Source organism: Leuresthes tenuis, unplaced genomic scaffold, assembly GCF_036924035.1.
Source record: "Leuresthes tenuis unplaced genomic scaffold, fLeuTen1.0.hap1 SCAF_1, whole genome shotgun sequence".
In the NCBI taxonomy this organism is placed as follows: Eukaryota; Metazoa; Chordata; class Actinopteri; order Atheriniformes; family Atherinopsidae; genus Leuresthes; species Leuresthes tenuis.
The window spans coordinates 9,534,664-9,547,005 of record NW_027325355.1 but is presented as its reverse complement, the minus strand read 5'-3'; the positions used below and the strand labels follow the sequence as shown (position 1 = coordinate 9,547,005).

General features: G+C 46.4%; 1 protein-coding gene, 23 non-coding genes and 9 pseudogenes across 24 annotated transcripts in view; 32 read left to right on the top strand and 1 right to left on the bottom strand.

The window, feature by feature from the left end:
• The window catches only part of LOC140292462 (NLR family CARD domain-containing protein 3-like), a 596,771-nt gene that overhangs the window by 454,680 nt on the left and 129,749 nt on the right, over positions 1–12,342 (bottom strand). The window lies entirely within an intron of this gene.
• LOC140298173 (5S ribosomal RNA) lies at positions 82–200 on the top strand. The gene has a single exon (XR_011913844.1). It is a non-coding gene; the product is annotated as a 5S ribosomal RNA (ribosomal RNA).
• LOC140318419 (5S ribosomal RNA) lies at positions 470–588 on the top strand. The gene has a single exon (XR_011917828.1). It is a non-coding gene; the product is annotated as a 5S ribosomal RNA (ribosomal RNA).
• LOC140320920 (5S ribosomal RNA) lies at positions 858–976 on the top strand. The gene has a single exon (XR_011918695.1). It is a non-coding gene; the product is annotated as a 5S ribosomal RNA (ribosomal RNA).
• On the top strand, positions 1,246–1,364 carry LOC140278021 (5S ribosomal RNA; annotated as a pseudogene).
• On the top strand, positions 1,634–1,752 carry LOC140297366 (5S ribosomal RNA). The gene has a single exon (XR_011913107.1). It is a non-coding gene; the product is annotated as a 5S ribosomal RNA (ribosomal RNA).
• LOC140298749 (5S ribosomal RNA) lies at positions 2,021–2,139 on the top strand. The gene has a single exon (XR_011914367.1). It is a non-coding gene; the product is annotated as a 5S ribosomal RNA (ribosomal RNA).
• LOC140299391 (5S ribosomal RNA) lies at positions 2,409–2,527 on the top strand (annotated as a pseudogene).
• LOC140296114 (5S ribosomal RNA) lies at positions 2,797–2,915 on the top strand. The gene has a single exon (XR_011912933.1). It is a non-coding gene; the product is annotated as a 5S ribosomal RNA (ribosomal RNA).
• On the top strand, positions 3,185–3,303 carry LOC140300727 (5S ribosomal RNA). Its single transcript, XR_011914860.1, has one exon. It is a non-coding gene; the product is annotated as a 5S ribosomal RNA (ribosomal RNA).
• Positions 3,573–3,691, top strand: LOC140290309 (5S ribosomal RNA; annotated as a pseudogene).
• On the top strand, positions 3,961–4,079 carry LOC140300871 (5S ribosomal RNA; annotated as a pseudogene).
• Positions 4,349–4,467, top strand: LOC140300870 (5S ribosomal RNA; annotated as a pseudogene).
• LOC140312099 (5S ribosomal RNA) lies at positions 4,737–4,855 on the top strand. Its single transcript, XR_011916943.1, has one exon. It is a non-coding gene; the product is annotated as a 5S ribosomal RNA (ribosomal RNA).
• On the top strand, positions 5,125–5,243 carry LOC140298320 (5S ribosomal RNA). Its single transcript, XR_011913979.1, has one exon. It is a non-coding gene; the product is annotated as a 5S ribosomal RNA (ribosomal RNA).
• LOC140293540 (5S ribosomal RNA) lies at positions 5,513–5,630 on the top strand (annotated as a pseudogene).
• Positions 5,900–6,018, top strand: LOC140298060 (5S ribosomal RNA). Its single transcript, XR_011913740.1, has one exon. It is a non-coding gene; the product is annotated as a 5S ribosomal RNA (ribosomal RNA).
• Positions 6,288–6,406, top strand: LOC140297870 (5S ribosomal RNA). Its single transcript, XR_011913568.1, has one exon. It is a non-coding gene; the product is annotated as a 5S ribosomal RNA (ribosomal RNA).
• LOC140295766 (5S ribosomal RNA) lies at positions 6,676–6,794 on the top strand. The gene has a single exon (XR_011912900.1). It is a non-coding gene; the product is annotated as a 5S ribosomal RNA (ribosomal RNA).
• Positions 7,064–7,182, top strand: LOC140297950 (5S ribosomal RNA). The gene has a single exon (XR_011913639.1). It is a non-coding gene; the product is annotated as a 5S ribosomal RNA (ribosomal RNA).
• LOC140293875 (5S ribosomal RNA) lies at positions 7,452–7,570 on the top strand. Its single transcript, XR_011912718.1, has one exon. It is a non-coding gene; the product is annotated as a 5S ribosomal RNA (ribosomal RNA).
• LOC140289991 (5S ribosomal RNA) lies at positions 7,840–7,958 on the top strand. Its single transcript, XR_011912309.1, has one exon. It is a non-coding gene; the product is annotated as a 5S ribosomal RNA (ribosomal RNA).
• LOC140304389 (5S ribosomal RNA) lies at positions 8,228–8,346 on the top strand. The gene has a single exon (XR_011915274.1). It is a non-coding gene; the product is annotated as a 5S ribosomal RNA (ribosomal RNA).
• On the top strand, positions 8,616–8,734 carry LOC140298062 (5S ribosomal RNA). The gene has a single exon (XR_011913742.1). It is a non-coding gene; the product is annotated as a 5S ribosomal RNA (ribosomal RNA).
• On the top strand, positions 9,004–9,122 carry LOC140278015 (5S ribosomal RNA; annotated as a pseudogene).
• Positions 9,391–9,509, top strand: LOC140305564 (5S ribosomal RNA). Its single transcript, XR_011915359.1, has one exon. It is a non-coding gene; the product is annotated as a 5S ribosomal RNA (ribosomal RNA).
• Positions 9,779–9,897, top strand: LOC140299024 (5S ribosomal RNA). The gene has a single exon (XR_011914612.1). It is a non-coding gene; the product is annotated as a 5S ribosomal RNA (ribosomal RNA).
• Positions 10,166–10,284, top strand: LOC140298747 (5S ribosomal RNA). The gene has a single exon (XR_011914365.1). It is a non-coding gene; the product is annotated as a 5S ribosomal RNA (ribosomal RNA).
• On the top strand, positions 10,554–10,672 carry LOC140299390 (5S ribosomal RNA; annotated as a pseudogene).
• Positions 10,942–11,060, top strand: LOC140296102 (5S ribosomal RNA). The gene has a single exon (XR_011912932.1). It is a non-coding gene; the product is annotated as a 5S ribosomal RNA (ribosomal RNA).
• LOC140305323 (5S ribosomal RNA) lies at positions 11,330–11,448 on the top strand. The gene has a single exon (XR_011915348.1). It is a non-coding gene; the product is annotated as a 5S ribosomal RNA (ribosomal RNA).
• Positions 11,718–11,836, top strand: LOC140290308 (5S ribosomal RNA; annotated as a pseudogene).
• On the top strand, positions 12,106–12,224 carry LOC140290792 (5S ribosomal RNA). The gene has a single exon (XR_011912392.1). It is a non-coding gene; the product is annotated as a 5S ribosomal RNA (ribosomal RNA).

Sequence of the window (12,342 nt, the reverse complement as noted above, 5' to 3'; positions counted from 1 at the left end):
TTTCTCTGCAATTATCTGATTACATAGAGGAACTGTATGATTCCAGTACCGATATAATGCACATTTGTCACAGACATTGTTGCTTACGGCCACACCACCCTGAACATGCCCGACCTCGTCTGATCTCAGAAGCCAAGCAGGGTTGGGCCTGGTTAGTACTTGTATGGGAGACCGCTTGGGAATACCAGGTGCTGTAAGCTTTTTCTCTTCTCTCTACCACCTGCATGTCTTTTGTTGCAACGTCTGATCACCCTGTGACACATGAGGAAGTTGGTCATCTTCAGCTGCTGCTGCTTTGTTGGCAGACACGAAGTGATCTGAGATTCTCAGTTTCAACTGCAGGTAATAATCACATCAGGGATGAAGATGTGCCCACTACATATCAGCCTTTCTCAGCAATTATCTGGTTACATAGTGTAACCGTATGATTCCAGTACCTATATAATGCACATTTGTGACAGACATTGTTGCTTACAGCCACACCACCCTGAATTTGCCCGACCTCGTCTGATCTCGGAAGCCAAGCAGGGCTGGGCCTGGTTAGTACTTGGATGGGAGACCGCTTGGGAATACCAGGTGCTGTAAGCTTTTTCTCTTCTCTCTACCACCTGCATGTCTTTTGTTGCAACGTCTGATCACCCTGTGACACATGAGGAAGTTGGTCATCTTCAGCTGCTGCTGCTTTGTTGGCAGACACGAAGTGATCTGAGAGTCTCAGTTTCAACTACAGGTAGTAATCACATCAAGGATGAAGATATGCCCACTACATATCAGCCTTTCTTGGCAATTATCTGGTTACATAGAGGAACTGTATGATTCCAGTACCTATATAATTCACATTTGTCACAGACATTGTCGCTTACGGCCAAACCACCCTGAACATGCCCGACCTCGTCTGATCTCGGAAGCCAAGCAGGGTTGGGCCTGGTTAGTACTTGGATGGGAGACTACTTGGGAATACCAGGTGCTGTAAGCTTTTTCTCTTCTCTCTACCACGTGCATGTCTTTTGTTGCAACGTCTGATGACCCTGTGACACATGAGGAAGTTGGTCATCTTCAGCTGCTGCTGCTTTGTTGGCAGACACGAAGTGATCTGAGAGTCTCAGTTTCCGCTGGAGAGAATAATCACGACAGGGAAGAAGATGTGCCCACTACATATCAGCCTTTCTCGGCAATTATCTGGTTACATAGAGGAACTGTATGATTCCAGTACCTATATAATGCACATTTGTGACAGACATTGATGCTTACGGCCACACCACCCTGAACATGCCCGACGTCATCGCATCTAGGAAGCCAAGCAGGGTTGGGCCTGGTTAGTAGTTGGATGGGATACCGCTTGGGAATACCAGGTGCTGTAAGCTTTTTCTCTTCTCTCTACCACATGCATGTCTTTTGTTGCAACGTCTGATCACCCTGTGACACATGAGGAAGTTGGTCATCTTCAGCTGCTGCTGCTTTGTTGGCAGACACGAAGTGATCTGAGAGTCTCAGTTTCAACTGCAGGTAATAATCACATCAGGGATTAAGATGTGCCCACTACATATCATTCTTTCTCGGCAATTATCTGGTTACATAGTGTAACCGTATGATTCCAGTACCTATATAATGCACATTTGTGACAGACATTGTTGCTTACAGCCACACCACCCTGAATTTGCCCGACCTCGTCTGATCTCGGAAGCCAAGCAAGGTTGGGCCTGGTTAGTACTTGGATGGGAGACCGCTTGGGAATACCAGGTGCTGTAAGCTTTTTCTCTTCTCTCTACCACATGCATGTCTTTTGTTGCAACGTCTGATCACCCTGTGACACATGAGGAAGTTGGTCATCTTCAGCTGCTGCTGCTTTTTGGCAGACACGAAGTGATCTGAGATTCTAAGTTTCAACTGCAGATAATAATCACGTCAGGGAAGAAGATGTGCCCACTACAAGTTAGCCTTTCTCTGCAATTATCTGATTACATAGAGGAACTGTATGATTCCAGTACCGATATAATGCACATTTGTCACAGACATTGTTCCTTACGGCCACACCACCCTGAACATGCCCGACCTCGTCTGATCTCAGAAGCCAAGCAGGGTTGGGCCTGGTTAGTACTTGGATGGGAGACCGCTTGGGAATACCAGGTGCTGTAAGCTTTTTCTCTTCTCTCTACCACCTGCATGTCTTTTGTTGCAATGTCTGATCACCCTGTGACACATGAGGAAGTTGGTCATCTTCAGCTGCTGCTGCTTTGTTGGCAGACACGAAGTGATCTGAGAGTCTCAGTTTCAACTGCAGGTAATAATCACATCAGGGATGAAGATATGCCCACTACATATCAGCCTTTCTTGGCAATTATCTGGTTACATAGAGTAACCGTATGATTCCAGTACCTATATAATGCACATTTGTGATAGACATTGTCGCTTACGGCCAAACCACCCTAAACATGCCCGACCTCGTCTGATCTCGGAAGCCAAGCAGGGTTGGGCCTGGTTAGTACTTGGGTGGGAGACTACTTGGGAATACCAGGTGCTGTAAGTTTTTTCTCTTCTCTCTAGCACCTGCATGTCTTTTGTTGCAACGTCTGATCACCCTGTGACACATGAGGAAGTTGGTCATCTTCAGCTGCTGCTGCTTTGTTGGCAGACACGAAGTGATCTGAGTTTCTAAGTTTCAACTGCAGATAATAATCACGTCAGGGAAGAAGATGTGCCCACTACAAGTTAGCCTTTCTCGGCAATTATCTGGTTACATAGTGTAACCGTATGATTCCAGTACCTATATAATGCACATTGTTCACAGATATTGTTGCTTACGGCCACACCACCCTGAACATACCTGACCTCGTCTGCTCTCGGAAGCCAAGCAGGGTTGGGCCTGGTTAGTACTTGGATGGGAGACTGCTTGGGAATACCAGGTGCTGTAAGCTTTTTCTCTTCTCTCTACCACCTGCATGTCTTTTGTTGCAACGTCTGATCACCCTGTGACACATGAGGAAGTTGGTCATCTTCAGCTGCTGCTGCTTTGTTGGCAGACACGAAGTGATCTGAGTTTCTAAGTTTCAACTGCAGATAATAATCACGTCAGGGAAGAAGATGTGCCCACTACAAGTTAGCCTTTCTCGGCAATTATCTGGTTACATAGTGTAACCGTATGATTCCAGTACCTATATAATGCACATTTGTGACAGACATTGTTGTTTACAGCCACACCACCCTGAATATGCCCGACCTCGTCTGATCTCGGAAGCCAAGCAGGGTTGGGCCTGGTTAGTACTTGGATGGGAGACCGCTTGGGAATACCAGGTGCTGTAAGCTTTTTCTCTTCTCTCTACCACATGCATGTCTTTTGTTACAACGTCTGATCACCCTGTTACACATGAGGAAGTTGGTCATCTTCAGCTGCTGCTGCTTTGTTGGCAGACACGAAGTTATCTTAGAGTCTCAGTTTCAACTGCAGGTAATAATCACATCAGGGATGAAGATGTGCCCACTACATATCAGCCTTTCTCGGCAATTATCTGGTTACATAGAGTAACCGTATGATTCCAGTACCTATATAATGCACATTTGTGACAGACATTGTTGCTTACAGCCACACCACCCTGAATTTGCCCGACGTCATCGGATCTAGGAAGCCAAGCAGGGTTGGGCCTGGTTAGTAGTTGGATGGGAGACCGCTTGGGAATACCAGGTGCTGTAAGCTTTTTCTCTTCTCTCTACCACCTGCATGTCTTTTGTTGCAACGTCTGATCACCCTGTGACACGTGAGGAAGTTGGTCATCTTCAGCTGCTGCTGCTTTGTTGGCAGACACGAAGTGATCTGAGATTCTCAGTTTCAACTACAGATAATAATCACGTCAGGGAAGAAGATGTGCCCACTACAAGTTAGCCTTTCTCGGCAATTATCTGGTTACATAGAGTAACCGTATGATTCCAGTACCTATATAATGCACATTGTTCACAGATATTGTTGCTTACGGCCACACCACCCTGAATATGCCCGACCTCGTCTGATCTCGGAAGCCAAGCAGGGTTGGGCCTGATTAGTCCTTGGAAGGGAGACTGCTTGGGAATACCAGGTGCTGTAAGCTTTTTCTCTTCTCTCTACCACCTGCATGTCTTTTGTTGCAACGTCTGATCACCCTGTGACACATGAGGAAGTTGGTCATCTTCAGCTGCTGCTGCTTTGTTGGCAGACACGAAGTGATCTGAGATTCTCAGTTTCAACTACAGATAATAATCACGTCAGGGAAGAAGATGTGCCCACTACAAGTTAGCCTTTCTCGGCAATTATCTGGTTACATAGAGTAACCGTATGATTCCAGTACCTATATAATGCACATTGTTCACAGATATTGTTGCTTACGGCCACACCACCCTGAATATGCCCGACCTCGTCTGATCTCGGAAGCCAAGCAGGGTTGGGCCTGATTAGTCCTTGGAAGGGAGACTGCTTGGGAATACCAGGTGCTGTAAGCTTTTTCTCTTCTCTCTACCACCTGCATGTCTTTTGTTGCAACGTCTGATCACCCTGTGACACATGAGGAAGTTGGTCATCTTCAGCTGCTGCTGCTTTGTTGGCAGACACGAAGTGATCTGAGATTCTCAGTTTCAACTACAGATAATAATCACGTCAGGGAAGAAGATGTGCCCACTACAAGTTAGCCTTTCTCGGCAATTATCTGGTTACATAGAGGAACCGTATGATTCCAGTACCTATATAATGCACATTGTTCACAGATATTGTTGCTTACGGCCACACCACCCTGAATATGCCCGACCTCGTCTGATCTCGGAAGCCAAGCAGGGTTGGGCCTGGTTAGTACTTGGATGGGAGACTGCTTGGGAATACCAGGTGCTGTAAGCTTTTTCTCTTCTCTCTACCACCTGCATGTCTTTTGTTGCAACGTCTGATCACCATGTGACTCATGAGGAAGTTGGTCATCTTCAGCTGCTGCTGCTATGTTGGCAGACACAAAGTGATCTGAGATTCTCAGTTTCAACTGCAGATAATAATCACGACAGGGAAGAAGATGTGCCCACTACATATCAACCTTTCTCGGCAATCATCTGGTTACATAGAGGAACTGTATGATTCCAGTACCGATATAATGCACATTTGTCACAGACATTGTTGCTTACGGCCACACCACCCTGAACATGCCCGACCTCGTCTGATCTCGGAAGCCAAGCAGGGCTGGGCCTGGTTAGTACTTGGATGGGAGACAGCTTGGGAATACCAGGTGCTGTAAGCTTTTTCTCTTCTCTCTACCACATGCATGTCTTTTGTTGCAACGTCTGATCACCCTGTGACACATGAGGAAGTTGGTCATCTTCAGCTGCTGCTGGATTGTTGGCAGACACAAAGTGATCTGAGAGTCTCAGTTTCAACTGCAGGTAATAATCACATCAGGGATGAAGATGTGCCCACTACATATCAGCCTTTCTCTGCAATTATCTGGTTACATAGAGTAACTGTATGATTCCAGTACCTATATAATGCACATTTGTCACAGACATTGTTGCTTACGGCCACACCACCCTGAACATGCCCGACCTCGTCTGATCTAGGAAGCCAAGCAGGGTTGTGCTGGTTAGTACTTGGATGGGAGACCGCTTGGGAATACAAGGTGCTGTAAGCTTTTTCTCTTCTCTCTACCACATGCATGTCTTTTGTTGCAACGTCTGATGACCCTGTGACACATGAGGAAGTTGGTCATCTTCAGCTGCTGCTGCTTTGTTGGCAGACACGAAGTGATCTGAGAGTCTCAGTTTCCGCTGGAGAGAATAATCACGACAGGGAAGAAGATGTGCCTAATCCGCATCAGCCTTTCTCAGCAATTATCTGGTTACATAGAGTAACCGTATGATTCCAGTACCTATATAATGCACATTTGTGACAGACATTGTTGCTTACGGCCACACCACCCTGAACATGCCCGACCTCGTCTGATCTCGGAAGCCAAGCAGGGTTGGGCCTGGTTAGTACTTGGATGGGAGACCGCTTGGGAATACCAGGTGCTGTAAGCTTTTTCTCTTCTCTCTACCACATGCATGTCTTTTGTTGCAACGTCTGATCACCCTGTGACACATGAGGAAGTTGGTCATTTTCAGCTGCTGCTGCTTTGTTGGCAGAAACGAAGTGATCTGAGAGTCTCAGTTTCAACTGCAGATAATAATCACATCAGGGAAGAAGATGTGCCCACTACATATCAGCCTTTCTCGGCAATTATCTGGTTACATAGAGGAACCGTATGATTCCAGTACCTATATAATGCACATTGTTCACAGATATTGTTGCTTACGGCCACACCACCCTGAATATGCCCGACCTCGTCTGATCTCGGAAGCCAAGCAGGGTTGGGCCTGGTTAGTACTTGGATCGGAGACAGCTTGGGAATACCAGGTGCTGTAAGCTTTTAGTCTTCTCTCTACCACCTGCATGTCTTTTGTTGCAACGTCTGATCACCCTGTGACACATGAGGAAGTTGGTCATCTTCAGCTGCTGCTGCTTTTTTGGCAGACACGAAGTGATCTGAGAGTCTCAGTTTCAACTGCAGATAATAATCACATCAGGGATGAAGATGTGGCCACTACATATCAGCCTTTCTCGGCAATTATCTGGTTACATAGAGGAACTGTGTGATTCCAGTACCTATATAATGCACATTTGTCAAAGACATTGTTGCTTACGGCCACACCACCCTGAAAATACCCGACCTCGTCTGATCTCGGAAGCCAAGCAGGGTTGGGCCTGGTTAGTACTTGGATGGGAGACTACTTGGGAATACCAGGTGCTGTAAGCTATTTCTCTTTTCTCTACCACCTGCATGTCTTTTGTTGCAACGTCTGATCACCCTGTGACACATGAGGAAGTTGGTCATCTTCAGCTGCTGCTGCTTTGTTGGCAGACACGAAGTGATCTGAGAGTCTCACTTTCAACTGCAGGTAATAATCACATCAGGGATTAAGATGTGCCCACTACATATCAGCCTTTCTCTGCAATTATCTGGTTACATAGAGGAACCGTATGATTCCAGTACCTATATAATGCACATTGTTCACAGATATTGTTGCTTACGGCCACACCACCCTGAATATGCCCGACCTCGTCTGATCTCGAAAGCCAAGCAGGGTTGGGCCTGGTTAGTACTTGGATGGGAGACTATTTGGGAATACCAGGTGCTGTAAGCTTTTTCTCTTCTCTCTAGCACCTGCATGTCTTTTGTTGCAACGTCTGATCACCCTGTGACACATGAGGAAGTTGGTCATCTTCAGCTGCTGCTGCTTTGTTGGCAGACACGAAGTGATCTGAGAGTCTCAGTTTCCACTGGAGAGAATAATCACGACAGGGAAGAAGATGTGCCCAATACGCATCAGCATTTCTCTGCAATTATCTGGTTACATCGAGAAACTGTATGATTCCAGTACCTATATAATGCACATTGTTCACAGATATTGTTGCTTACGGCCACACCACCCTGAATATGCCCGACCTCGTCTGATCTCGGAAGCCAAGCAGGGTTGGGCCTGGTTAGTACTTGGATGGGAGACCGCTTGGGAATACCAGGTGCTGTAAGCTTTTTCTCTTTTCTCTACCACATGCATGTCTTTTGTTGCAACGTCTGATCACCCTGTGACACATGAGGAAGTTGGTCATCTTCAGCTGCTGCTGCTTTTTTGGCAGACACGAAGTGATCTGAGAGTCTCAGTTTCAACTACAGGTAGTAATCACATCAAGGATGAAGATATGCCCACTACATATCAGCCTTTCTCGGCAATTATCTGGTTACATAGAGGAACCGTATGATTCCAGTACTTATATAAGGCACATTGTTCACAGATATTGTTGCTTACGGCCACACCACCCTGAACATACCCGACCTCGTCTGATCTCGGAAGCCAAGCAGGGTTGGGCCTGGTTAGTACTTGGATGGGAGACTACTTTGGAATACCAGGTGCTGTAAGCTTTTTCTCTTCTCTCTACCACCTGCATGTCTTTTGTTGCAACGTCTGATCACCCTGTGACACATGAGGAAGTTGGTCATCTTCAGCTGCTGCTGCTTTGTTGGCAGACACGAAGTGATCTGAGATTCTCAGTTTCAACTGCAGGTAATAATCACATCAGGGATGAAGATGTGCCCACTACATATCAGCCTTTCTCAGCAATTATCTGGTTACATAGTGTAACCGTATGATTCCAGTACCTATATAATGCACATTGTTCACAGATATTGTTGCTTACGGCCACACCACCCTGAATTTGCCCGACCTCGTCTGATCTCGGAAGCCAAGCAGGGCTGGGCCTGGTTAGTACTTGGATGGGAGACCGCTTGGGAATACCAGGTGCTGTAAGCTTTTTCTCTTCTCTCTACCACCTGCATGTCTTTTGTTGCAACGTCTGATCACCCTGTGACACATGAGGAAGTTGGTCATCTTCAGCTGCTGCTGCTTTGTTGGCAGACACGAAGTGATCTGAGAGTCTCAGTTTCAACTACAGGTAGTAATCACATCAAGGATGAAGATATGCCCACTACATATCAGCCTTTCTTGGCAATTATCTGGTTACATAGAGGAACTGTATGATTCCAGTACCTATATAATTCACATTTGTCACAGACATTGTCGCTTACGGCCAAACCACCCTGAACATGCCCGACCTTGTCTGATCTCGGAAGCCAAGCAGGGTTGGGCCTGGTTAGTACTTGGATGGGAGACTACTTGGGAATACCAGGTGCTGTAAGCTTTTTCTCTTCTCTCTACCACGTGCATGTCTTTTGTTGCAACGTCTGATGACCCTGTGACACATGAGGAAGTTGGTCATCTTCAACTGCTGCTGCTTTGTTGGCAGACACGAAGTGATCTGAGAGTCTCAGTTTCCGCTGGAGAGAATAATCACGACAGGGAAGAAGATGTGCCCACTACATATCAGCCTTTCTCGGCAATTATCTGGTTACATAGAGGAACTGTATGATTCCAGTACCTATATAATGCACATTTGTGACAGACATTGATGCTTACGGCCACACCACCCTGAACATGCCCGACGTCATCGCATCTAGGAAGCCAAGCAGGGTTGGGCCTGGTTAGTAGTTGGATGGGATACCGCTTGGGAATACCAGGTGCTGTAAGCTTTTTCTCTTCTCTCTACCACATGCATGTCTTTTGTTGCAACGTCTGATCACCCTGTGACACATGAGGAAGTTGGTCATCTTCAGCTGCTGCTGCTTTGTTGGCAGACAAAAGTGATCTGAGAGTCTCAGTTTCAACTACAGGTAGTAATCACATCAAGGATGAAGATATGCCCACTACATATCAGCCTTTCTTGGCAATTATCTGGTTACATAGAGGAACTCTATGATTCCAGTACCTATATAATGCACATTTGTGACAGACATTGTCGCTTACGGCCAAACCACCCTGAACATGCCCGACCTCATCTGATCTCGGAAGCCAAGCAGGGTTGGGCCTGGTTAGTACTTGGGTGGGAGACTACTTGGGAATTCCAGGTGCTGTAAGCTTTTTCTCTTCTCTCTACCACCTACATGTCTTTTGTTGCAACGTCTGATCACCCTGTGACACATGAGGAAGTTGGTCATCTTCAGCTGCTGCTGCTTTGTTGGCAGACACGAAGTGATCTGAGAGTCTCAGTTTCAACTGCAGGTAATAATCACATCAGGGATTAAGATGTGCCCACTACATATCATTCTTTCTCGGCAATTATCTGGTTACATAGTGTAACCGTATGATTCCAGTACCTATATAATGCACATTTGTGACAGACATTGTTGCTTACAGCCACACCACCCTGAATTTGCCCGACCTCGTCTGATCTCGGAAGCCAAGCAAGGTTGGGCCTGGTTAGTACTTGGATGGGAGACTGCTTGGGAATACCAGGTGCTGTAAGCTTTTTCTCTTCTCTCTACCACATGCATGTCTTTTGTTGCAACGTCTGATCACCCTGTGACACATGAGGAAGTTGGTCATCTTCAGCTGCTGCTGCTTTTTGGCAGACACGAAGTGATCTGAGATTCTAAGTTTCAACTGCAGATAATAATCACGTCAGGGAAGAAGATGTGCCCACTACAAGTTAGCCTTTCTCTGCAATTATCTGATTACATAGAGGAACTGTATGATTCCAGTACCGATATAATGCACATTTGTCACAGACATTGTTCCTTACGGCCACACCACCCTGAACATGCCCGACCTCGTCTGATCTCAGAAGCCAAGCAGGGTTGGGCCTGGTTAGTACTTGGATGGGAGACCGCTTGGGAATACCAGGTGCTGTAAGCTTTTTCTCTTCTCTCTACCACCTGCATGTCTTTTGTTGCAACGTCTGATCACCCTGTGACACATGAGGAAGTTGGTCATCTTCAGCTGCTGCTGCTTTGTTGGCAGACACGAAGTGATCTGAGAGTCTCAGTTTCAACTGCAGGTAATAATCACATCAGGGATGAAGATATGCCCACTACATATCAGCCTTTCTTGGCAATTATCTGGTTACATAGAGTAACCGTATGATTCCAGTACCTATATAATGCACATTTGTGATAGACATTGTCGCTTACGGCCAAACCACCCTAAACATGCCCGACCTCGTCTGATCTCGGAAGCCAAGCAGGGTTGGGCCTGGTTAGTACTTGGGTGGGAGACTACTTGGGAATACCAGGTGCTGTAAGTTTTTTCTCTTCTCTCTAGCACCTGCATGTCTTTTGTTGCAACGTCTGATCACCCTGTGACACATGAGGAAGTTGGTCATCTTCAGCTGCTGCTGCTTTGTTGGCAGACACGAAGTGATCTGAGTTTCTAAGTTTCAACTGCAGATAATAATCACGTCAGGGAAGAAGATGTGCCCACTACAAGTTAGCCTTTCTCGGCAATTATCTGGTTACATAGTGTAACCGTATGATTCCAGTACCTATATAATGCACATTGTTCACAGATATTGTTGCTTACGGCCACACCACCCTGAACATACCTGACCTCGTCTGCTCTCGGAAGCCAAGCAGGGTTGGGCCTGGTTAGTACTTGGATGGGAGACTGCTTGGGAATACCAGGTGCTGTAAGCTTTTTCTCTTCTCTCTACCACCTGCATGTCTTTTGTTGCAACGTCTGATCACCCTGTGACACATGAGGAAGTTGGTCATCTTCAGCTGCTGCTGCTTTGTTGGCAGACACGAAGTGATCTGAGAGTCTCAGTTTCAACTGCAGGTAATAATCACATCAGGGATGAAGATGTGCCCACTACATATCAGCCTTTCTCGGCAATTATCTGGTTACATAGAGTAACCGTATGATTCCAGTACCTATATAATGCACATTTGTGACAGACATTGTTGCTTACAGCCACACCACCCTGAATATGCCTGACCTCGTCTGATCTCGGAAGCCAAGCAGGGTTGGGCCTGGTTAGTACTTGGATGGGAGACCGCTTGGGAATACCAGGTGCTGTAAGCTTTTTCTCTTCTCTCTACCACATGCATGTCTTTTGTTACAACGTCTGATCACCCTGTTACACATGAGGAAGTTGGTCATCTTCAGCTGCTGCTGCTTTGTTGGCAGACACGAAGTGATCTGAGAGTCTCAGTTTCAACTGCAGGTAATAATCACATCAGGGATGAAGATGTGCCCACTACATATCAGCCTTTCTCGGCAATTATCTGGTTACATAGAGTAACCGTATGATTCCAGTACCTATATAATGCACATTTGTGACAGACATTGTTGCTTACAGCCACACCACCCTGAATTTGCCCGACGTCATCGGATCTAGGAAGCCAAGCAGGGTTGGGCCTGGTTAGTAGTTGGATGGGAGACCGCTTGGGAATACCAGGTGCTGTAAGCTTTTTCTCTTCTCTCTACCACCTGCATGTCTTTTGTTGCAACGTCTGATCACCCTGTGACACATGAGGAAGTTGGTCATCTTCAGCTGCTGCTGCTTTGTTGGCAGACACGAAGTGATCTGAGAGTCTCAGTTTCAACTACAGGTAGTAATCACATCAAGGATGAAGATATGGCCACTACATATCAGCCTTTCTTGGCAATTATCTGGTTACATAGAGGAACTCTATGATTCCAGTACCTATATAATGCACATTTGTGACAGACATTGTCGCTTACGGCCAAACCACCCTGAACATGCCCGACCTCATCTGATCTCGGAAGCCAAGCAGGGTTGGGCCTGGTTAGTACTTGGATGGGAGACCGCTTGGGAATACCAGGTGCTGTAAGCTTTTTCTCTTCTCTCTACCACATGCATGTCTTTTGTTGCAACGTCTGATGACCCTGTGACACATGAGGAAGTTGGTCATCTTCAGCTGCTGCTGCTTTGTTGGCAGACACGAAGTGATC